Consider the following 25978-nt stretch of genomic DNA (forward strand, 5'->3'; position numbering starts at 1 on the left):
AGAGCTATGGGAAATGTCCAAGTAATCTGCTGCATTGTTCCACTAGGTACTATGCGATTTCCCAACCCCTAGGATGCAGGAGGTCACTGCTATGGCTTTTTGTAAGAGCTAAGTGTTTCTCTGTCACTCTCAATATAATTAGTTCCATGAGCCACCTTCTTCACATCACACTCTTTGGAACCAAAATTTAGAATGAATGGGTCCATCTTGGTCATGAGGCTGAAGTCCCAACACTAGCTGCAAAGGAGCCTGGGAAGGTAGATTTCTGCTTCTACCTTAGGAAGGCAGAATTTATAAACAGGATAATTCCCCAAACATCCGAATGACATTCAAAAATTGTTGGCAAGTCAGCGAACATTTAAAATGTCCATTATATGAAGACCTTGCCTTTTATATGTTTTTAAATTTCATGAAATAAAGTATGTTATTTTTTTCTTCCTATTTTTAAGGTTTTGATGGTTCTTTTTTTCTATTTTTAAGGTTCTGGTTAAAAAAATCATCACATGATGATTACAGAAATATTCTTTTGGAGTGTCTTCAAGACTGCTGTGGTTTTATTCTTTAGCATTCATATTTTTTGTTCATCTGTCATTTGTAGTAAAATAATAAAATTTTATTCTATCCTGAAGGGACAGCCAATTCTTCCAATTTCCTTAACTGAATAATATAACTTATTTGCTGACTCCTAATGCCATCTTTAATTATAAGTTAAGCAATCTTTATGTGCTCTATAGAACTATTGCAGGCCAGTACTTTTAAAATAGCTTTATATTAGGTTATCATATCTAGTAAGGCCAGCTTCTTTGCTTTTGCTCCATTTCAAAATTTCCATGGCAATTTTTACATGTTTATTCTTCCATATACACTTTTGAATCACTTACGTAGCTCAAAAGAGGAAAAAAATGAATTCTGTTTGGAACTGCCTGACATTTATATGTTAATTTCAAAGGAAGTGACATTTTTATGATTTTAAGTCTTCCTATCCAGACCATGGTCTTTCTTTCCATTTATCTGGATTTTGTTTTATACCCTTCAATATAATTTTATAGATCACTCACTGCATAGAATCTTTTTCATTAAATTCATTCTTAGGTATTTCATGGGCTTTTTCCCCCCACATGATTATGAATAGGATCTTTCTCATCTCCACTTTTATAAGGTCAATTTAGGCTATTTTCCTAACTGCATCTGATTCTACAATACTTAATACATAGTGTCTACTCTTCAGATAAGTAACTCCCAGAGTGCTCTACATTGATCATTTAATCTCTTCATAGAAAATGCATTTGATGGGACACAGAACAATTTCCTAATTAAAATTCTCTCATACACTAGATTTATTATTTTTCAAACTGACACATGTTTTAGATAGTCACTGTCTAGAGTCTATAGTTCTTTGTTTTTTATTGTAATAATAACTATATGCATGCATGTCTGTCCTTACTGTTTACCAGTGTTACTTTCCAATTTGACATGTTCATAAATTACTTTGATTCCCATGAACCTGTGTGTCACAAATCAAACCTTCAGCAAATATTGTGACATTATCCATTCTCTACATACAACCGATACCTCCAGTGCCTACTGTAAATCCAAAGCTAAAATTTCCAACTGATTGCAAAATAAGGGGTAAGCAAAGAAAGTTTGTTTTTTTCTCATAAAATGCTCATAGTATTTGAACAAAATAATTTACTTAATAATAATTCTGATCATGTGCACAAAAATGATCAAGGTTGGGGGCTCTAACGGTGCTAAGTTTTGTGATGGGAACATGCTCCGTAGAGTAGGGCACTCCAGACACAATGACAGGACTCCTGGCTGCAGCACTGAACTAGGTCAGATGATTCAAGTGTTGGTCAAGGCTTTGCAAAGATACTAGGTCTTGTAAGTCATTTATCTTCTTGGTCCTGCATCTATAAAACGAGTGAATTCATCTAACAGGCACTGAGGTCTCTCTCACTTTTTATGTTCCCAAACTCCAAGTTTCAAAAGTGGACTCTCTTGCTCCCCCAAGACCATGGGAATCCGTGGAAACGTAACTATTTCAGGCACACTGAGACCACAACTTTCAGGCAAACTGATCAGCCATAGTTTGTTTAAAAAAGACATTTTACTGTAACCTAGATCTTTGTTTGATTAAACCACTGCATATAAAAGAGTGTAGATTAATTTAGTCAAATGTTATATTTCTATTTCAGTTCTGATACCACAGAAAGAAATACAGCTTCTGCTTATTTCCACACCTTGGGCTCGCTGACACAGTATGTTTACATTTAACTTGGACGAAAATGTGTGGTGACATCAGTAACCATCTTAACATGGCCACCCCAGGAACATGAGTGTTTCTGAAATGAGGCACTCCATACATGCCATGACAAATTAGCCATATCCCAGTTTACAGTAAGATCCATTTGAACCACATTCTGAGAAATTTCCTAGCATGTAAATAGTATGCAAACATAAAACTGAATATATACAATTTTCAACATGTAGTTTATATTCTAGAGACTTATAATTACAGAACCCACATGTGTATATCTAAATAAAGTAAGGCTTATGGTAGATTTCTATTCCATAATTTTTTAAAAATCTCGGATGAAATGTTAATGCCTACTCTTTCAAAATTTATCCAATACACACAGAGAAAAAAAAACCCAAAAATCTTGGACAATGTCTCTAGTAGTTCAGTGTTTCAAGGGGCCAAAGCAGGCATCTGTTTTTCTAATCAGGAAGTTTTCTGTTTCAGAGATTAAAGCTTTGGGGAATAGTTAGAGGTCTGGAATCCTTTAAATAACCTTGAATCCTTCAGGTATTAAATTCAAGACAAAAATGAACCATAAGTAATAGACATCAAGAATATTAAAATAGAGAGTGGCTACTGAATATGAATCGGGCATTCAGACTGTAAAAGAGTCTGTGGCTGGAAGTTAAGTAGATTGCTAAAGAACATTTCGTCATTCCTGTTTTATAAATTTCCCTCATAAACAAAATTAAGTGGTGGGTGATCCTCTTTTCATCTCATCCTTGCACAAACGGATTTCCAGGCTCCATTCTCAGTGATATCAATAAGCCTAATTAAGGACCCTACAATTTATACACCAAGGTACCCACCTGTGACTTGCTAATTTCATCTGGCCTGATTTGGAGAATCATTCAGGGGTATTCCAAGGAGTTACATACCCTTGCCCTAGAGTAAAACTAAACCTTTCTCTAAGAAATAATTGGTTCCACTGTCTGTGGAAATGAAAGTCAGTTTACTTAAGGCTAATTAGTTCACTGTTTGGTGTATTTGACCCAAATGAAGTACAAGACATTTGCATGACCATAAACCTCATTTCCATGTGCTGACAGGTTCATTGCTGCTCAATGATGTTTATTGGTTCTGCAAGTTTGAGTCAAAGTCATTCATGTTTTCAATAAATGGGCAAGTTCCTGTAAATAAATACCACGCCGAGGAAAACTGAAATCAGTTCGGTCATGCATCAGAAAAACTAAAGGAATATGTAATTTCTGGTAGCTTCTGTGCAGAACTCCCCAAAACGAAATGATGATATCACTGCAGATTAATACAGTGAGGGTGAATGGATAAAGCAAGGCTTTTTTATCCCATTAACTTTTTCCATTACAGGTGACATTTTGGGGAAGTGGAAATTGCTTCACATTCCATCTTGCTCTTTTTATTGGCCAAGAGTTTTTACAGCATATCTTCTTTAGTTTTAACACTGCTCCTCAAGCACTTGAGTAGTCTTACAACGCACTGTACCTGAGGGATGAAAGGCACAGTTACTTAGTAAATTTTGATAACTTTTCCATCCGGGAATATAATCCCTATCAGGGAAATCAGGACCGTAGGTCACCCACAAGCCCTTTAACAACTGAGTCTGAATAAAGGTTATCAGCAACTCCAGATAAGCTGGAACTTAAATGAAATCTTAAGGCATTTCTTTCCTGTGGGTAATAATACAAACTTCCAGATAGAGAATGAAGTAGGCTTATCAAATTGTCCATGACGTAGGAGACTGAGGCGTTGGCCTGTGTCTCGAGTCAAGTTCTTTCCACTCCAGGAAGGAGGATGGACAGAAGGAGAAAAGATGAACCCAGAGGGAGGCAGAAGCCACCCGAGTGGCATTTGTACAGTTAGATCTGGTCTCCCAAGTATGGCTGTGTCCATACCTGGAAAAACGCAGATCGGAGAGACGCAAGATCCCTTAGCCATCAAGGCAGTCACTGCTTCATAGACACAGTCCTACAGTTACATCATGGAGGAGAAACTTCCCACCAGAAGGGGATGAGTTAACGCTTTCTACTCAAACACATGCTGATGCAAGAGTTGTTTCTATCCTAACAAACAATATCAGAGAAAGTCCAAAGTGAGAGAGGCGAGAGACGTACCAACAGGAAATGAACGAGTTGAAACAGAAATGCAGGTGCAGGTATGGGGCCTGAGATGGACAGAGCCAGGTGTGAAAACAAACAAAAGCTTTGTAGATAAGTCAGATGTGAAAAGAAGATGCACTGGCATTTATATTTCAGATTGATAGAAGAGAAAGAACACATGCAGACCGGGGAGGAAACACTGAGGCAAAAGTAGCTTAGAAACAACAAAGGAAAATAAAGCAAATACAGAGCTTCATTCCTAATAAATCATAATATAAAAATCCAGGTCTATGTTAGGTCTTCAGTATCAAATACCAAAGAAAATTTAAGTTGTAGAGACTGTCACCTTCCCCTATTTAAAGATCTATTGTGTTTCAGCATGAATTGGCCAAAAGGTGTATTATGGAAACATATTCTTAAATTTTGCCCACAGTCATGTTATAGACAAGTACTGGTCGACTTTCAGAGGTCAGTGTCAGGTAAAGCTTTAGCTACTGAGGAGGAGCACATCTGGAGATTGGTTAAGCAATGAGAGCATCAGGTTCAACCAAAGAAATAACATGCAGTCTGGTAAACACTCATTTAGAGAACAAGGTCAAAGTCCACTGTGCGTCAGGTGTGTTGTCATCACTGACAAGGGCAAGATGTGAACTATCTGGGCAACCCAATGAAGGAAGAAAGCCCAGCGAGGGAGAATCTAGGGCTAGGCAATACTCAGAAACGAACAGTAGGAGCAAAATGGGTGAGAATGTATCAGACCATTAAACTGGGGGACAGGCTGAAGCAGGCCCTATAGTTTCAGGTACCGGATATAATGCTGAGATAGGGTCTCACGCCTAAGGAGCCTATTTCCTAGAAATAAGAGGCCAGGTAGAAAGAAAATCAAAGTCCACATTGTTCATTAGTACAATACATGAACACCTCTTTTGTGGTTAAATGAGCTTTTATTTACCTTTATTGCAGTATAACTAATATACAATAAAAAGCACATATTAACATGTATAGTGTAATAGGATTTAACATAGGTATACATCAGGTAAACCATTTCCACAATCAAGTAAATGGACATAACCATCACCTGCCAGATGTTTCCTTGTGCCCCTGTGTAATTCTCTCCTCTCCCTGCCCCTCAATGTCCCTCAGTAATCAACGATCTGCTTTTGGTTGCTAAGATTAGTTTGCATTCTCCAGACCTTTATAGAGTCATATTGTATGCTTTTCTCTGGGTTCTTTCTCCGAGCATGATTATTTTAAGACACATCTACATTGTTGCAAGTATCAACAGAAAACATTTTCTTTACTCCTGAATAATATTCCATGGTATGCCTATTTCAGTTTGTTTGCCCAGTGAACTTCTGATGAACATGTCAGTTATTTCCAGTTCTATCATATTATAAATAAAGTTACTATGAACATCTGTGTACAAATCTTTGTATGGAACACGTACTTTGTTTCTTTGAGATAAGCATTTAAGAGTGGTATGACTGGATCGTATGGCTGATATAAGTTTATCTTTTGTACAAACTGCTGAATTATTTTTCAATTGAGTATTTAGCATTTTACATTCCCTCCAGCTGTTAATGAGAGTTCTGCTTACTCCACATCCTCACCTTACTTCATATGTTCGATCTTTTTCATCATTTTCATTATAGCCATTCCAATTGATCTGTAGTAATGTCTCATGGTGGCTTTAACTAGTATATCCCCCATGACTAATTATTTTGAGCCTTTCCTCATTTATCTTTTTGGCACTCATATATCTTCTTCCATGAAGTCTCTGTTCACATATTTTGCCCGTTTTTTATTGGGCTATTGGTCTTTTTATTATTGAATTATAAGAATTCTTCACATATTCTGGAACCCAGTTCGAATCATATCGATACATCGCAAATATCTTTTTCTAGCCTGTGGCCTGCCTCCCCCTCCCTTTTCCTTAAAAGTACCTTTTGAAAAGCAAAATGTTTTATAATAAAGTTCAATTCATTGATCTTTTTTCTTTTATCATTTGGACTTTTAATGTCTTACTTAATAAGTCTTGGCAAACCCAGTCACTAAGATTTTCTCCTATGTTCTCCTGTAGAAGTTTTGTTTATTTGTTTGTTGTCATTAGTCATAATTCTTACACTTTTGGTCTACAATCCATTCTGAGTTATTTTTTTGTACATAGTACAAAGTATGGATTGGGAAAATGTTTCTCGCACATACAATCCAATTGTTCCAGCACCATTTGTTGCAAAGATTATGCTTTCCCCATTGAATTGGCTTGGCACATTTGTCGAAAATCAATTCTATAAGTCTATTTCCGGGTTCTGTCCTTTTCTACTGATCTATTATTTGTCTGTCTTTGTATTAATACACACTGTCATGTTTCCTGTAGCTTTATAGTCTTGGGATCAGGTAGCACTCCACTTCTAAGGACTGGGTACAAGGTCAGAACCAGATAAAAATAAGTGTCACTGGGTGAAGAGGCCCAGTGAACTCTACTGGAGCTCTTCTATCTCTCCTGCCAAAGTCAGGACTGGCCTCGGAGACCAAGTAAAACTAATGTCGCAGGAAGGAACAAAGCAGTCCAACCATAAAGAGGAAGCAACAGAGAGAAGTTTACAAAGGACCAAGTAGGACCTATAACACTTGACCTGTTGGAAGAGTCAATTTAGCATCTTTTTTTGTTCTCATTCAGTCGTCCCTCAATGATGACACATGAGCAGTGTGCTATAGTTATATCTTTGTGAGACAAATATCTAAAAAGCCAAGCATGAAAATCCTTTTAGGAGAGCTGAGACAAGATTAATCAGATGATTTAGAGTTAACTTGCCAAAATGTAACAGGTTCATTTCTTCCTTTTCATTCTCAGGACCTCATAACATAAACTTTCTTCAGCTATTCTACTGTTCTTAGGTCACGCCGTAGCTTTTATACTACAAAATTTGTCCACATCAATAACTCAAACCACTAATATGTTAACTGAGCAACCAATAAGAAAGACCTGATAGATTTCCAATGTCAACTGCATCAACAACCAAAAATAAGTATATCAAGAAAGGAAAGGAGAATATGGCAATTTTCCTAAAAGCATAAAAACAAATCTGGCCCTGAAAAAGTTGAAATTGACTTGGCTGGGACTCTGATGAGCACAGTCTGAGACAATAAAACAGTTACAGAGTCTGAGTTCAAGTGGTCATTTCTCCATGGTTTCCGGGGGAAGATCATTTCAGCTGGAGTTCATCATTCAGCAGAAGTCTTCAACAGGGCACACAGCTAGAGGATGGAGACATGGAAAATTACTGTGGCTAAGAGAACCCGAATGGAAAAATAAGCTTCACACAAACGCATGTGGAAGTTGGTAACAGAGACCTTATCTTGCAGGAACGTGGCCACTTCAGTTGGCCGGGTTCGAGCCGTCTTGGGGCTTGACCCACTTGGCTCTGTGAAAACTGAACAGCTGAACGGAGCTTTAGTTCAGACAGGATACAAACGATCACCACAGGAATGTTCCAGAGATTTTAAAATGCAGAAATAGCCATTTTCCTAGAGGAGAAAATCCTTTACAGAGAGCCTAAAGCCAGAGTTTGGTGCCTTCTCACGTATGTCTAGTCATAGATCTCTTCATGCTCCACATCTTGAAATGTTTTATACATGTCCTTTCACCTGCATTAAACATGTGAGCTTCAGTGACAAGCAGGTGCCTGAATTCCCAATTCAGATGTAAACAAACAAACAAAACAAAACAAAACAAAAAAAACACCAAAAAGCTCACACACACACACACACAAAAGAACCCACAAGGCACTATGTTTAAGAAGAAACCACAAGGGGTTGCCTGGGTGGCTCAGTTGGCTGAGCGTCCAACTTCGGCTCAAGTCATGATCTCACGGTTCGTGGGTTTGAGCCCTGCATTGGGCTTTGTGCTGACAGCTAGTTCAGAGCCTAGAGCCTGTCTTTGTATTCTGTCTCTCCTCTCTCTGTCCCTCCCCTGGTGTCTATCTGTCTGTCTGTCTCTCTCTCTCTCTCTCTCAAAAAAGAAATAAAACATTTAAAAAATTTAAAAAAGAAGAAACCACAGAGGATCCTACAGAAACAACATCAATTCTTGGGAGACTGAAATACTAGTGAAAACACACTTCAGTGTACATTGTAGTCACATTGATAGTTGATACGTTCAAGGCAAACTAAATTCAGCAGCCAGAAGTATGTATTCTGATTGAATATGCATTTGAAAAGTGGCCATTCATTCTATCCACTTCAAGTTCATGTTTCCTTCGTTAAGGTTTTCATTTACAATATGTACTGGGGGCAAGCATTTATAAAGTGTCACTGAATGCTGGTATTTTCATATTTTCAGCATTTGCTCTCACTTCCAGGCTTTAAAGAGGCAGCCTGAGAAAGTGAAAACTATAGACATTCTGATTTCAAATTCAGATCCAGGCACTCCCAGCTGTGTGAGCTCGGGTAAAGTACTCCCACTTCTGATCCTAAGTGGATCAGGATCATGGTTTCTAACATTGCAGAAGTTATTTATCTGCAAAATGGAGGTATGGCTATCCATCTGGGTTGTGGCAAGAAGAAATACAACCTTAATACAGCAGTCAGGGGATGCCAAAATACTCCATTAAATGTCAGTGCTCTTCCGGTCCCTCTTCCACTATCCCTAGTACAAAATATATTTGATTAAAAGTGTTCTTCTTTTGGGGACTCTTATTGTTGCAAACTAAATAAAACTGAGAAGGAATAAGCATGAAAAGGTAAACTATGTTCACTCACTACCTTCATCCCTGGATTCTTCTTTCATACTCCCTTTACAATATTTAGCCTCTCCACTTTCGGGAGTTTAGAGTTTGCTGTGGTCTACCACTTGGATTTGGGAGGTAACATACTTTGTGACAGTATGAACAAGTGGCAGTTGCCTCTAAGTATTGAGAGATAACAAGGAATAAAAGAGATGCCGCATCATAGGGCAGTATGAAGTCTTGGAGTCTGAGGCTTGTGGTTAAGTCCACAACAGGGCACTTATTGTCTTGATTTTTATGAGTCTTACATCCCACAATGGAAATGTGAATAATAGTGGTTAATCTATCTAGACCAGAAGAATCTGTAGAGCTCAAGTGCAATTATTTGTGGCATTTCTTTATACCTGCTAAATAAATTTTAATAACTGACACTATTCATGTCATTAGAAGGTCACATAGATTGGAATTCTTTTCTTCACACAGTCATCTTGCTCCCATCCTGAAGGCAGTCCAGTCCCATTTAATACAGGACTTCCACATACTCTGAGCTGGCATCAGAGTTTAACTGGTACCACTTACTATTTGAAGACCACAAACTGAATTTGGGGCCGTTTAGGATTTGGACCAGCACACATAGTGAGCACACATTGTCTCTGGTCAGTCCAATTCCACAAAATATGATCTGAACCATCAGTAAATTCTATAACCAACCAGGCCATTCCAGGCTCCTGAGTTTTCTGGGAATATCACGGGGGTTATATACTCCCCAGGGGACTATCAGCTGGGCTCATCATAACACAATCTAAACCTCTGACACTCATAGTCCATAATGTCTCTGCGTGTGGGGGTAACAGTTGTCCATTAGTATCACATGGTAACACACCATTAACATTCAGACAGGGAGAAAATGGGGTGGGGGAGGGGGCTATTGCAAAACACCCAAAAAAGTTAAATCCACAATGTGGTGTTTAAACGTTTCCAGCAATTCCAAGGCTCTGAAACAGCTGAAAATGATTTGAGGGATACGATCCGCCAAGGAGAATGCCTAATTTCCATTAATGTAGGAGTATCTATTCAGCTCCTGCCCCAGCCATAGAAGCAGCATTTTAGACAGTTTTCAAGCCTGGTTCCAGCTACACTTGGTGAAAATCATTTCCTGGCATTGTTTCAAGGTCCTCATTCTGGAGCCAGACTGTCTGGGTTCAATTCATAAGTTGACCATTTACCAGCAGTATAACCTCAGGTGAGTTCCTTAATCTTGTGTCTCAGTTTCTTCATCTGTAAAATGGGGGTCAAAATAAAGCTACCTCGTTCGGGTATGGCAAGGACTAAACTGGAAGTAACTAAAATAATTCCAGACACAAACGAGTTACTCACGAAGTATTTACTATTAATATCGTTAAGTAGTATGTAAATGCTCAAGAAGAAATAATGTCCTTTATCGTGTACCAGACTGATGCCTTCAATTGTATAAGATGCGAGGCATGTACTATTACCCTCATTTTGTAAACCAAGAGACTGAATGTTTGGGAGGTTGAATTTCCAACATTATCCAACAAGCAAGTGGGCTAATCATGGTTTCTAACGTTTCTCCCCCTCCCACCTCTACTCACACCCATTAAACCTCAATGCCTCCAAGAGTTTTAAAGTTTCTTAGAAACACAAATGAATGAAGTAATCGCTGTGGGTGATTGTTAGAACAGAGAAGAAGCTCTATACAAGCCAAAATTCCATGTTTGAGAGGAAGGCTAAGCAATTATGTTGTCATTTGCAAGTGAACAATGCAGCCAAGTTATTTTGTTATTGGACAGAACTTTCAATCTGTAAAGTTTCATATAGAATTGACTCAAGTAAGCCTGTTCTAAAGAAGACAAACAGTGATAAAGATACTTTTAAAAACAAGCTAACAATGGGGAAATGGGTGAAAGGGGTCAAAAGATAGACTTCCAGTTATAAAATAAGTCTTGGGGATGAAATGTACAACATAGTGACTATAGTTAATAAGACAGTATTGCAGAATTGAAAGCTGCTACCAATGTAGTCTTACACATTCGCAGTCCCAGGCCCAAGAAAACTAAGTTTTCATAACTATTTGGTGGCAGATATTAACTAGAATTATTCTGGTGAACAGTTCATAATATATACAAATATCAAATCATTATGTTTTACATCTGAAACTAACATAATGTTACATATCCATTAGGCTCAATTTAAAAAAGAGAGAGGCAAAAAAATTCTAAGAAAACATGAGATAACTTTCATGCCACGGAGCTCAATACCAAATGAAGGCATCAATTGATGTAAAGGTGTAAGTGTGAATACACATGTTGGCTTAATGAAAACAACAACAGCAGAAATGGAAAATTACTTTCCAAAATTGAATGTCCACCTAAGGAAACTTGTCCAGATTGTGGTCAAATTGTCTGACCCATATTAGTTTTGTAGCTCTCTTTGTCCATGAAAATTGCTGATTATCAGAGTGGGTCAACACCCCAGCTGGGATAGGAACAAGCAAATAAAGTCCCAGAGGTGCCAAGATAGACATTGAGTTTGTTGGCTTCCAGGGTCTTTCGCGCTGCCGTTGTTCTAGGTCCATCCAGAGGTAAGGGCACTGTGACCAGATGCTCTATTAATGCAACCAGAGCACACCTGGGTTTCATTTGTCTCCTTTTTCAGGGGAAGTTGGGGAGGGGATTTATTTCCTCATGAGAACACTAGATTCTCTAGATCTAAAAACCATCAACTACGGAGCATCTCAAAGGTACCATTAATTCCATTAGAGCAGCATGTCTTGGTAAGGGTTCAGCTTCTCCCGCATCTCTGATATGCTAAAATCCAGGCCCCTAAAGCAAATGTCAAACTGGAGTCATGTAGAGACTGACAACATGTTTCCTTAGAAATGAAGCATTACTGTGGCACCTGGGTGGCTCAGTTGGTTAGGCGTCCAACTTCGGCTCAGGTCATGATTTCACAGTTCGTGGCTTTGAGCTTACATCAGGCTCTGTGCTGATAGCTCAAAGGCTGGATCCTGTTTTGGATTCTGCATCTCCCTCTCTCTCTGCCCCTCCCCACTCACATTCTGTCTCTCTCTATCTCAAAAATAAATAAACATTTCAAAAAATTTAAGAAAAGAAAGACATGAAGCAGTACTCTACACAAAACTGTCGGATAAACTCTCTCTCTCTCTCTCTCTCTCTCTCTCTCTCTCAGTATGGAAGGAAGGAGGAGTCATTACCATTTAACATAGAGCTATATCATTTCCCACATAAGGGCAATAATAAGACTGTTCTTTAACTCCTCACTCCAAAGCATCAGCATAAATAGCAAAATATCAATGAGGATGGATTTGAAAAGGAAAACTCCAGGCAGCTTATTGTGGCCTGACGAATTCACCATTCCTTTGAATGAATTCAAGTATAAATTGTCAAAACAATGTTTAATTCAAAAATCATTTCTTTTGGTTTTATAATGGAGGAAAACACTGAGTCAGACAAACATCCAAGCACTAATTTGGACAAAACTCCTCTCTCTGTTTGCTAGACCCGGACAGGGCCTCAGATCAAACCCAAGGAGTCACCTCTACAGCCAGATTATCCACTCACAGATGATCACTGTTTCCAATCAACAGACACTCAAAGCACATGACACCAACTGCTCATGCAAGAACTATTTCCTCTTCCTTGACCAAACCAATCTTCGTCTGCATCAACCTTATACTGTAGAAAAACAAACGCTTCCTCTGAGCTCAGCCTCCAATTCTTGCTTGATCCTGGGAAGTCAAACATGGTTCAAAGTTCCACATTTAATATTTCAAAGACGTTAAACCCTTCATCCACCCCCGCTTTCCAACCTTGGCCACCATGCCAGGCGTCAAGAAAGTAAAAAGACAATGAGGGTTTCTGCTTGTCATTCTGCCCAAACCAGCTGCTCCATCCCAAATCTTTCCACACATCTGTCTTTCAAGTGAGAAGCCAGGATGCATTTTTTACAGGCATTGCATTGAGGTTCTAACCTACAATTACAAGTAGGGTACAGAAGATGGGTGATTCTTGGCTGAATCTGTTGGCTCTTGAAAATCAGAACTCATGCAATCTCTAGCTAGATGTAGCTCGTTCCTTTCTTGGGAGGGGTTCCTTGCAGCAAGAAGGAAAGATGAGGTTGGCTAGACCAATAATTCAAACATATAGAAAGAGAAGCATCTCCATGAGGCAGCCTGAAGATGGGGACCCTCGCTGCGAGAGAGTTCATTTAGATTTATAAAAACCCAAGCTGTCTTTGTATGGTTCATAAAAAATTATTACGTGAAAAATTTGGCTGTTCGCTGAATTATTCATTGCAGACCTTCTTAAACAAATAACAGTTAAACACATAAAAGGGTTCATGTATTAAGTGGGGAAAAGCAAAAGAAACCTGTAAAACAAATTGTAATTTAGATGAGTAAAATGGTACTCTGGTCATAAGAAGAAAGGCAAAAAGTGCTCAGAGTTTTACACTTCATTTATGGGAAGTGAGATGTGAAGGTTCTTTCTCTTAAGTGAAATCACAGAGTCAACTAAATAGGTCGGCAAGGGGTTGTTATGGGATATAAGAATCTAGAAGAATGAGCCACCTTAGATGAATACCAGCAGAGAATTCTGATATGGATTCCAAGTCTCCTCCTCTGCTCCCTCCCCATTTTCCACATGGAAGCCTGTGTAGGTCTGTCTCTCTCCAGGAGTACGAAGGTTAGCCTGGTTTGCTCTATGACATCTATTTGGTTGAGAACAAACCAAATTTCCATGCATGTAGAAGCCCCTGAAAGGCTCAGCTATTTCTCCTACCACTTGAGGGTTTGAGTTTAGGGAAGGATGAGCAGGTTTCACAGATCTTTGATTTTCACTTTCTAAATAGCCGCAGAGTCTTGGTCATGCCAACCACTCACTCCAAGCTCCTCTGAATCAGAAATCAAGTGCAAGGAAAAGACTTGCTCACTGGAGTTTTGGGTGGAACTCAGGCACATGAGCCCCGCAATCTGTGGCTCTTGGGGGCTTGTCAGCACCAAAAACAGTTGTGGGTGGCACCCTTGCATTACACACCCCAGCCACAAATGTACATAATGGGTTGGAACCATTTTCTTTTTTTCTTTTTGTAACAAACAGAAAGTATTTGAGAAACACATAAAAAGTCATCCATGTGTGAATCTTTCCATAAACCACGATATAAGAGCAGCTCAGAGAAGTGGAAAGAGATCACTGGGCTAGGGTTGGGGTAGAACATCTCTAAGATCTCTTAACTTAAAAAAATAGCAATTAGGGTCACCGGGGTGACTCAGTTGCTCGGGCATTTGACTCTTGATTTCAGCTCAGGTCTTGATCTTGCAGGTCGTGAGATTAAGCCCTGCATCAGGCTCTGCACTGACAGTGTGGACCCTGCTTGGGATTCTCTGTCTCCTCTCTCTGCCCCTCCCCTTCTCATGCATGCACACACTCACTCTTTTTCTCTCTCAAAAATATATAAACTTAAAAAAAATTTTTTTTAAATACCAATTATTGCAACTAATGTATTAAGTCAGGGTTCTCCAGAGAAACAGAACCAACAAGATTATAAAGACAGATTGATTATTAAAATGAGCTCACATGATTAGAGAGGCTGAGAAATCCCAAGATCTGCAGTTGGTGAACAGGAGACCCAGGAGGGCAGTGCTGTGGCTCCAGGAGAGCCAATGTTTGGAATTTCAAGTCTGAGCCCTTGTCCAAAGATGGGAGGAGACTGGCGCCCCAGCTCAAAGACAGCCAAGCACAGAGAGAATCCTTTCTTACTGAGGCCCCTTCTTCTTTTCAGGCCTTTCGCGGATTGGGTGAGGCCTGCCCCCACTGGAAAGGGCCATTTGTTTCATTGGGTCCACGAACACAAACGTTCATCTCACTCAGAAACACCCCCACAGGCACAAACAGACTAATGTTGAAGCACGTGACTCATGCAACCCCCACAACTAAGATGGCAGTGACGACTTAGGAGTGACCCTTCCTACTATTTCTTCTGCTTCCCTGTGAAGGGATTTCCATGCAACCAAAACACCCTGCCTCTCTGTCTCTCATGCTCCTGGTCAGAGAAGAAGGAGAGGAGAATTAATGGACTATAGGGTCTGGAAAGAGACACCAGGTGGAGAAGGCTCTATCCTGCACGTACCCTCCACCTTGAATGCACCTCACTCCAGAGTGGCCATACACCAAGGTTTGGGGGAACCAACTCATTTCAAGATGTCCCTAAAACACTAGTATATAGTGCATTTGCTGGGAACCAAGAGAAACAGAGTATGGAGTTCCAGACAGAAAATAATACCAGGAGTATGCGGTGGCTCTGTGGTGGTTTGCCTCACATGCCTTGAGTGCTGGGGGTATCAGCAGGCATTGGCCACAGGGCCTCAGCCAGTGCCGGCTGTGCGAGCCTCAGCTCCCTCGCCTGACTGTTCCAGCTCTAGGAGAGGCTGCACACAGCTCATCATAAACCACACCGACTCCACTTGGCGTGGTGTTATGGGTTAAGAGTGAGGACAGGGAAGGAAGCTGACTAGCCCAGGGGTTCTGTTATGGATTGAACTGTGGCCACCAAAAAGGATGTTGAAGTCCCAGGCCCCATTACTTAGGAATGTGACCTTATTTGGAGACAGGGTCCTTGAAGATGTAATCAGCTAAGATGAGATCATACTGAAGTGGACTGGGGGCCCAGAATCCTTAGAGAAGAGAAGAGACACAGACCCACAAGGAGAAGGCAATGTGATGAAGACACAGGTTATGGCCAAGGAACACCAAGGAGCAAGGAAACATTCTTCCCTAAGGTTTCAGAGGGAATGAAACCTTGATTTCTGACTGTGACACCACAGATGCCTTTTGTTTCAAGCCGCCCAGTTTGTGGTACTTTGTTATGGAGGCCCGGGAAACAAATACAGACTGATACAACACCAATCCTCTACCCACTCTAGACAAGCACTAAGACACAAACGTTCTTTATGACGCCATCAGATACAATTCAAGGAAAATCAGCCTTTTCCTAACTATGCTAGAGTAAGGCCCTCAGTCTCGGTTAGGACATGATGATTCTCGGAAGGGGTACAGCAAGCACAGAAGAGCTGAGCAGAGGCACCAAGAACATCAGAATTCACCAACACAGCAACTCCTCTGCTCGTGGCTTCTGTATGCGACTATTTAGTTCTGGTCTACTTCGACAGACGTGAATCTGTAAATTCTTATGCGTAGCGGCAACTGCTCATTAAGCATTTTCCATATTCCAGGCAGTGATTTAGCAATCTTTACATAGATTATATTCTGATGCTTGTGAGAACTTGAAAGATAAGCATTTTTATCTTCATTTTTTATAATGAGAGATGGAGCTCCGTACAGGTCCAATAAGTCATGGAGCCCAATTTCGAGGCCAGGTCTGTCTGAGTCTGAAGCCCCAGCTCAGTCCTAGAGATATTTCTGGACACAAAGAACTAGATAAATTCCACAATTTGGAAATCTAAGAATAAACTGCAGTGCCAGAGATGAACAAAAACAAAATAATACAAGTTTTCCTCAATAAGTGTTCATCAGAATGTTTCCCAAGACTTGAGAGATCCTGAATTTTCCAAACACAAAATAACACTCCTTACTGGGAACATCTCACTGAAAGACCATTTTCTGATTCTGCCAGGGAAATCCAGACCAGGCAGGGAAGTCAAACTTGGGTTTATACAGCTCTGACTGTATTTTAAGGCTCAGAGAGGTGTGAAGTAGAGTGCCAGATGATTGTTGGGTTTTTTAAAGCTTATTTATTTATTTTGAGAGAGAGAGGATATAAGTGGGGGAAGGGCAGAGAGAGAGGGAGAGAGAATCTCAAGCAGGTTCTGCACTGTCACCAAAGAGCCCAACATGGAGCTCAATCCCACGAACTGCGAGATCATGACCTCAGCAGAAATCAAGAGCCAGATATTCAACTGACTGAGCCTCCTAGAGCCCCCAGAAGATTGTTTCTATTCTAAATCTATTTCCTAGCATCACAAATGTTGAAATATCACTCTCTACAAACAATGGAGAAATGCTGTTTCTGGAAACTCTGAACAGGTTGATAAGCAGACTGACGACTTACAAGGACCAGGTGTACAAAGTGCCTGCAGGTCATCACTGCCCTTGGCATACAGCCTGAAGTGAAGTCAGCCGAACTTGGGAAGCATGATGTTCCCCCAGCTGCAGCACCTATGGATACATGCAATGCTGAAATTACACACTTATCCCACAGCAGCGCTTTCTAAACATCAGTGTACACGTGCATTACCCAGATAACTTGTTCAAGTGCAGATCTGGAAGGTCTAGGGGGACGCCTGAAACTCTGCATCTCTACCAAGCTCCGGGAGATGTGGCTGCTGGTGCTGGATCCACTCTGAGTAGACATTTCCTTCCAGTTCCCACTGGGTGACTCTCTCTCATCACGGAAAGCCTGGACCAAACAGAGCGGTCCTCTGTGAAGCCTCCACTAGATCTGCTTCCCCATGCTTCCTCTGGGCCCTCTGTGGTTTTAAGTGATGCACCAAACAGAATTACAGTTGGCCTTCATCTGTTTGTCTATGTGACAGGTCTCACTTCTGGAGGGCAAGGGTGGCATCTACTGGGTCATCTTGTCCTTAACACCCTAACTCTCTGCACAGTGACGTTCACGGAGCTGGGTTGGCTGAATGAACGAAGCAGACTTAACGAGCTATGGTAGCAGAATCCCAGTTCAGACTATACCCAATATCCAAAGAGCATGGATTTATCTCCAGTCCTTCAGTCCTTGGTGTTGTGATCAGTTGAGTTTTATTGACCTATACTTGTTCTAAAGATTCTTTTTTTTTAACTGTTTTTTTTTGAGAGAGAGAGAGAGAGAGAGAGAGAGAGAGAGAGGGAGACAGCGTGAGCAGGGGAGGGTCAGAGAGAGAGGGAGATACAGAATCTGAAGACAGGCTCCCGGCTCTGAGCTAGCTGTCAGCACAGAGCCTGACACGGGGCTCTAACCCACAAACTGTGAGATCATGACCTGAGCCGAAGTCAGTCGCTTAACAGAATGCGCCACCTATGTGCCCCTTAAAGATTCTTTTTAATACATGTCCCTTTTTATGGGCTTCAATTCCAAATCAAACAGCCTCAGAAGAACCGAGTCCAGAGAAAGATGCTTCAGTGCAAGGCATTTAGTAGGTGCATCATTCTGAACAAATTACATAGGTTCTCTGCCTCTCACTTCTAAAACTGTTATAACAGCACCTGCCTCATCAGTGCTGTGTTTCAATGAGTTCATGCATGTAATGTGCTTAGAACCATGCCTGGCACGTAGGAAGCATTGAGAGTGGTTCCTTGTTATTCTCGTCTCTGCCTCAGTATTTCTGAAGACACTCTCCTTGCTATTGAAAAAATTGGTTCCAGCATCCATGTCGCTCTGCCTTCCCTAGGTCAGCTGTTCAGTGCCGCCATCGTCTGTCATTGCCTGATGCTTTCTTTGGCTTGCTTCCAGCTTCACCTTCTTTTGTTGTTGTTTATTTATTTTTGAGACAGAGAGAGACAGAGCACCATCAGGGGAGGGGCAGAGAGAGAGGGAGACCCAGAACCTGAAGCAGACTCCAGGCTCTGAGCTGTCAGCACAGAGCCTGATGCAGGGCTCAAACCCAAGAACCGTGAGATTGTGACCTGAGCCAAAGTTGGATGTTTAACCAACTGAGCCACCCAGGCACCCCCCAGCTTCACTCTCTTACATAACTTCAAACAACATGCCCTTGTGCAGCTTTCTGCATTTTCATTTTTCTCCATCTCCGCTCATTTGCAATGTTCCTCCTGCTGATGCTAATCCTAAAGGTATTACTTTCTGGTATTACTTTCCCCTTGGTGTTGTGTCTGTCTTTATCCATCTGATACAGGCTTTAGAATCTGAGCTCCTAAGAGATCCATTCACACTGGTTCCAATTTTTGCTCATAGGAAATGGTGTCAATTATATAGTCCAAATTTCATTTTTAATTTTGTTTTATTTTACAAGCTTCCCCAACACTATTTTTTCTGGTTTCTGAAATACAAAACCATCAGTAAAGAGTATCTAAATTTATCAGATGTTCTTTTATTAGCAGAATGAGAATTAGAACATTTGAGGAGCTGAGAGAGCCTTCATACACATCTCTTCTCTGCCAAGACAGAAAGCTGTGTCATCCATGCATTCAATACTTGCAAAAATGAACCACTTATGCTCCTTTCTGCTTTTACCATAATGAAAATAAACTATTTCTAACTGAAAAATCTGGGGCTCTCAGCTTCTACTGTATTCTTCCCAATTCTTTCTATCAGATCTCTTATCTTTGAGACAATAAAATACGTTTCATCCTGCCAAAGGTAAAGGCAATGGAACTGAAAACCCTAAAGGTTCTGCTGTTCTGTGCTCCGTGCAAAGAAAGCACACACACACACACACACACACACACACACACACACACACACACACTGCAGAATTCCAATCAGTAGCCACACAGTCAAACAGAAGGTTTTGAACCTCACTTCAAAAGACTAGGAAACGAATGGACATGTTTTGAGTTAAAGAAAACATTTACAGCCTACATATTAATTTTTAAATGATTCCTTGTTTGAATCCATTTTTTCTAACATTTGCCAACCACAAACTGGCCCCCGTCACTGTGAGCAAGAAGTCTTACACGGCTAATGCAACCAGGGAGCACTTAATTCTAAAATGCAAGGATGACAAATAAATACTGACAAGGTGTCACGGAAGAGCAGCCATATCGGGGAGGTTCACAGACTCTTACAAAATTGCTGGACCCCAGTCCTCAGCATTCACAGATTACAAGGGCAAAGCGGCTGCTTATGTTCAGCTTAAGAAATCCAGCACGTGTGGTGGTAGGTGTTTTCTTTTCCATGAGGGGAGCCCAGGGCCCCCAAAAGAGGGACAAAGGAAAGATGTAATACGTGCTGAGACACTGTTCTAGAAATCTAGGAAGGGTGCTTCTCATTCTGAGTTGGAAAAGACCAGTATTTTTTTTTTCAAATTTCCAATTCACATGAATGTGAAAATGCAACAACAATGAAGGGAAAAATAAAAGCTAAAAAAAAAAACAAAAAACCAGACACACAAATTACAAGCCCATGCTCACCCCCTCTGGATGCTGGAGCATATCAAATTGTTCTAAAGGATCTTAATCACTCTCCATTTCTGTATGACCTTGAGACAGACACAGTTCACAGACCATCCCTGACCTCCCTTTAGCACTCCTCCAACATAAGCTACTAGAAAAGGGTGGCAGAAAAGGTGTCTGAACTCTACTAGTCCCGAGGACTGTTGTTTCTGAGCCGGTGTACAACTGGCTTCTCATGGGCTTCCCTCACTGCCCACTGTCAGGGTCACACAGGACCCACGGCAGAGCTGTCCCTGCTCAAAGTCCTCAGGGGCTCTTCCTTCTCTTAGAATAAACCCGTAACATGTACGTGGTCTAGAAGGTCCTACAAAAACAGGCCCTGCCTCCGCATCCAGCACCGTCCCTCCTCTGTCATTGTGCAGCAAATACACAGGAGCCATTGTTCAGAGAAGCCCCAAGGCCCCACTAGGTCCAAGGCTTTCTCACATGGTCACCCCTCTTCATGGCATCCTGCGCCACTACCCATCCGCCCTACTGATTAAACTCAGCTACATACACATCAACATTCACAAGTGAAATGGTGGAGTTGATGCCCCCTGCCAAATGTGAGTGGTTCTATGATGATGTGACTAATACAATAATAATATATTATTCTATGCTAATTTCTGAACCCAAGCCTCAAGAAACTGGCAGCTTCCACTTCATGTCTCTTGAAAAATTCTTTCTAGAACCCTGAGCAACCATGTAAGGGGTCCAGTTACCCCAAAACTGTCCTGCTAGAAAGGTCACCTGAAGGCTCTCCAATCGACAGTCCAGCCCTCGTTGGCAAGGTGCAGGTGTTGGCAAGGAGCAGGTGCAGGGTGTTGACCTTCTAGACCAGCCTATCCACCAGCAGAATACCACCAGTGACCTCAATCCATGCCATATGGAGCGGAAGAATTATATCCAAGCCCCACCCAAATTTCTCTTTGGAAAAAAAAAATCATGAGATATAATAAAATGGCTATTGTTTTAAGTAAGTAAATATCAAAGGCAGAATAATGGCTTCCCCCAAAATATCCATGTTCTAATCCCCAGAAAATTGGACCTGTTACTCCATGGTAAAAGGCACTTTGCAGATGTGATTAAGTTAAAGAGTCTGTGATGGATTTTGAGATAGATTAAGTTAAAGATCTCAAGATTCTGGAATAGCTGGGTGGGCCCAAAGTAATCCTTGCAAGAGGGAAGCAGAAGGATCTGAGTCAGAGACAGATTTGAAAATGTTATGGTGTTGGCTCTGATGATGAAAGACCATGAACCAAGACAGAAAAAGCAAGAAATGGGGTCTCCCCTAGAGCCTTGCCAACACCATGTATTTAGTCCTCTCCTCAGAGACTTATTTAGAGCTTCCAACTTTTGGAACTGTAAGATAATAGCTTTGTGTTACATTAAGCCACTACATTACTGGTAATTTGTTAACAGCAGCAACAGGAAACTAATGCATGTTGTAACTTGTAATACAGTAACAGATAACGAGGACTCCATTCTCCCCACCACCATGCCTCCAGACATACAAATGTTCATCCAGATATTCACCTTGCTAATTCCTGCTCATCTTCAGAATTCAGCTTCAGTTTTTATTTCTACACATATACTGAAGAATGCATTCTTAGAATGTAATTTATTTTTAAGTTTCTATAATACCTGTGTGTCTATATGATGAAATATTCCAGAAAATCAGGTCTCTGTCTGGCTCACCAAGGAGTCCCCATCCCCCAGGCTCAAACCTGGCACTCAGCAAATTTTGGTGAATGAAAATATCATTGAGTAAATCAATCAGAATATATGCCATGCACTAGAAACTCATTCTATAAATGCATAGAAAAGAGGAAAATTGTGTTGTAAGTACATTCAACTAATAGAAGTTTTAAAAATGGGAAAGTCTTTTAAAACTGATTATAAAGAACATCATGAAAGCAAGCAATTGCCACACAGAACAGTGCTGAATGCAAATGGGAGTATCTGGGAAAGGAAACAGCAAGGAAGATCAAGTGTTATCCATAAATCTGAATCAGTTGTAAAAAAATCGAATTTTTGAATTTTTGATCATGTCACATTCAAAAAAGTTTCAAAAACAACTAGTGAAAAAGACATTTTCAGTTCTTATTAAAAAAAAGAACCAACTTGAATTTTCTAAAAATTACCTCTTCAACACAGGAAGTTAGACAATATTGGAAAACACAAAATAAAAATAGTCTATAATTCCACCGTTCAGTGATAATCATTCTTAACATCTGGAAACATGTCCCCTTGGTCTTTTTCCTCTTCAAATGTAATCCTATTTGTGGGATTCTGTAGGAAATTCTGCTTTATAATATCCATTTTTCATAAATAATTTCCCATATCCTGAAACACCGTTTGTGAAGCTGTTTTTAATACCCCAACAGATCTTTGACATATAGATGTCTCAATGAAATACTTTACCAATGATTTTACATCATAAAAATTAAGAAGGATATATCTACCATTAAAATTCAGATTTTTAAGGTGATTTCCTAGTGTCAAATTCATAGGTCAAAATGTGTCACATATGTTAAGGCTCTTGATTCATAAGTATTAGCATTTCCTGGTTATAAGGATAAAAGTAAGTGTGAAATAAAATATACCACTTGAAAATTAACATACATTAACACATCAACAGCTTCAAGAAGTTCAGCAATAAAAAAGAGACCTGTGTTGAACTTCGCTTAACGAAAAGACAAACATATTTGACAATGGAAGATCTTTGTCCACTGCAGCAAGAACCACCCCATGCGTGTGTTGGTGGCCTGCTTTAGCTTTAGGACTTCTGTTTCCATGCTTTAAAAGAGTCTTCTTCCATAAGACCATAAAACCATTCATCTATGTTTAATTTGAACATTTAAATCTTTCATCCGTCCCGAATTTATTTTGGCACTAGGAGCACATTAGGTTGTCCATGTTCCTTTTCTTTAAAATGAGAAGCTGATTTGCCTGTTAGGAGGTGCTGACAAGACTTATCCCCTTTATTAATTTATTATGTCATCATTATCATACCTTAAACTCCCATATATAACTGAGCTTACCCCGACTCTCAGCTCTGTGACACCATGCTCTACCAACCACACTTCTTGAATATTTGTACATGTATAATGTATTTTCACGACACTAAGGAAATGTTACTCTCATTACTCGTTTCCAAAATTTTCCTGGATATCCTCCTGTGTCCATGTATTCATTCAGCAAATGAATTCAACATACTAAGTAATTCAACACAAGTACTGTCATATATATATGTAACTGAGTTGAATTCAATGCCCGCATGTGGCAGGTACTTATGGATGCTGGGTTTATCCTTCCAGGTAAAGAAAGTACAGTTTGGTCAAGTTTCAAAATGAAAATCTAATTGGGATTTCCATTGGAATTATGCTGAATTCATCTAAGGGTGATTTTTCCACACAAATGTCTTCCTGTCCCTGAGCAAGGTGGAATACGGAAGTCACATATAGTGCTTGTGGGTAAGCTGATGACACTAAACCAGCTAATATGCACAGGGACTCACACTGCATGTAATTTTTTAATTTCATCTTCATAACCCAGAGTGAAATAGAGAAAATTATTATTCCTGTGTCACAGAGAAGAAAAGTAAAGCTAAGCAAGTTATGTCACCTTAAGTGGGGAGGAAAAAAAAGGTTATAACATTTTTGTTTCACAGCCTTTTCCACCTTCTCATTCATATTAAATGAAGAGTTCAACCTCCTACTTCATTTTCCAAATGTCTCCATTACCAGAAGTTAGCTCTTTCTAAGTGTCTGAAATTGAATGAAGCAATTCCCTAATCTCTGTACTGACCAGTTCCAACCCAGCTAAACAAAACATCAACGTTACAGTGTCCCACCTTCTCTGAAATAGAATATAGCTTGCAAAAGATAATCTGAGGTCAAGGTTGGTTCTAGAATAATTCTTTTTAAAAAGGAAAAGAACAATATTATTTTCTCCTTTAGGAATGCTTTTCCTAACATTTCTTTATAACAAGTCAGTGAACCCACCCCACCCCACCCCACCTAAAAAAATCCTGGACACATTTATTAACTGGCCAATTCAGCCATATTTTGTGCCAATTAAATGAAACTTACTTCTCCAATTTCATCAGTTAAAAAACCACAGGGTCTAATCTGATACTTGGAGATATCAGTGAGAGAAGAATTGAAATAATGCAATGTATCAAGGTTAAAAAAGATTAAAAGGAGATTTAATAAAATTTAATTGGTTAGGGGGTAAAGAACATTTTTTCTGCTGCCCTTGAAATGGAGGTACAGAGGCTGAACTATGTATTTCTAAGTTTATCTCATTTGGTGAACTAAAACGTTAAAAAAACTTCCTGATAGAAACTGGTTATTTACAGAGCTAATATGCAATTGACAACAAACCTTGTTTGCTGGTTGGTTTAAAAATGTTGAAACAAATGAAAACACAGAAACCAGAAATATCTTCTGTTTCATCCTCCTTCTGGAATGTCCATTTTTGCTTAAAGAAGTTGTTTGTTTCCTTAACACAAAAGGCAACTAAAAGCCAACAGAGGGTAAACATTCCTATGATGTGCTTCAAGTGTTTCTAAGGACTAACATTATTCTTTTTCCTAAAAAGTAAACTGTATCTCTCATATATTCCCTTGGATTCGTGCAGATTTTGATGTCAAGGTCTTTAAGACTATAGGTGGAAAATAATCAAAAGGGCTATTCCGTCTTAGAATTTGAATAAGAACCCAATCATTCACTTAATAAACATTTCTCAAATACTTATTGTATGGGAGTCTCTGGGGTAGCCCCCAGGCACACAGAGGGGAATAAAACACAGTTCCCTCCTCAAAGGAGTTCAAGCAATTGCAGAATGACCCTATTCATATATCAACTGAAAGCACACACAAAACCCTTATGCAATGGATATCTTGATTGAGTTGTATGTAGCCTATTACTTGTCACTACTATAGATCAGGCATGTCTGGGCATATCTGAAGATCTGATGGGGAGGCCCAACAGAAGTCTTTGGTTGCTGAATCATAGAAATTCTTAGTGACAAATGAAATTTCATAGTATTAGGATCTAAGTGTAGAGCAGGAATTTATAACATAAAATATTATAAATTAATAAAGTCAATGTGGACTAGAACCTTAAAAATACATTTCTCCAGTTCTAACTTTATTAAAAGTGAGCCCACGGCAGAGGAGTCCTTTGCTTTGCTCCCAGATTTACGTCTTCAATATCATTTTCCATTAAAAACAAAGACCCATTGGCCATGATTGATTCTGTATCGTAGGCAGGAACAACAAATGTACCTGCAACATTCCTTGTGGCCAGAAAGCAAGAGTGGTTTTATAGCCTAAGAACAGTGCTGGAAGGACAAAGGAGATGCTTGAAGGTTTTCCATAGAAGAAGTTGTAAAAAATCAGGCATCAAGCAGAGAATGATAACTATTAATAATTGGAACAATGTAAGTTCATAATCAGACTTAAAAGAGAAAAGTTAACATAAATTGCATAAGTAAACATGTTATATAATGTATCATTATATACAACAGAATATAAGCAAAATAGAATGCTTAAATGTGTACATATAGTACTTATAATAGTAAGGGAGTGTTAACTGATGGATTCTTCATCAGTTGGCATTTGTCGTATCTGCCTAAGTCAAGTGACTATAAGAAAGGCCAAAGAATAGTCTCAAAATTCAGCCCTCCACTGATTTCTATAGGAAATCC

The 25978-nt window shown here is 39.8% G+C and overlaps 1 protein-coding gene and 1 long non-coding RNA gene across 2 annotated transcripts in view; both read right to left on the minus strand.

The window, feature by feature from the left end:
* The window catches only part of FBXL7 (F-box and leucine rich repeat protein 7), a 367939-nt gene that overhangs the window by 230263 nt on the left and 111698 nt on the right, over window positions 1–25978 (minus strand). The window lies entirely within an intron of this gene.
* LOC115293277 lies at window positions 3656–17260 on the minus strand. Its single transcript, XR_003909465.1, has 2 exons — window positions 17211–17260; window positions 3656–3763 (listed from the first exon to the last, which is right to left on the minus strand). It is a non-coding gene; the product is annotated as an uncharacterized LOC115293277 (long non-coding RNA).

This window comes from Suricata suricatta, chromosome 6 (genome assembly GCF_006229205.1).
Source record: "Suricata suricatta isolate VVHF042 chromosome 6, meerkat_22Aug2017_6uvM2_HiC, whole genome shotgun sequence".
NCBI classification, from domain to species: domain Eukaryota; kingdom Metazoa; phylum Chordata; class Mammalia; order Carnivora; family Herpestidae; genus Suricata; species Suricata suricatta.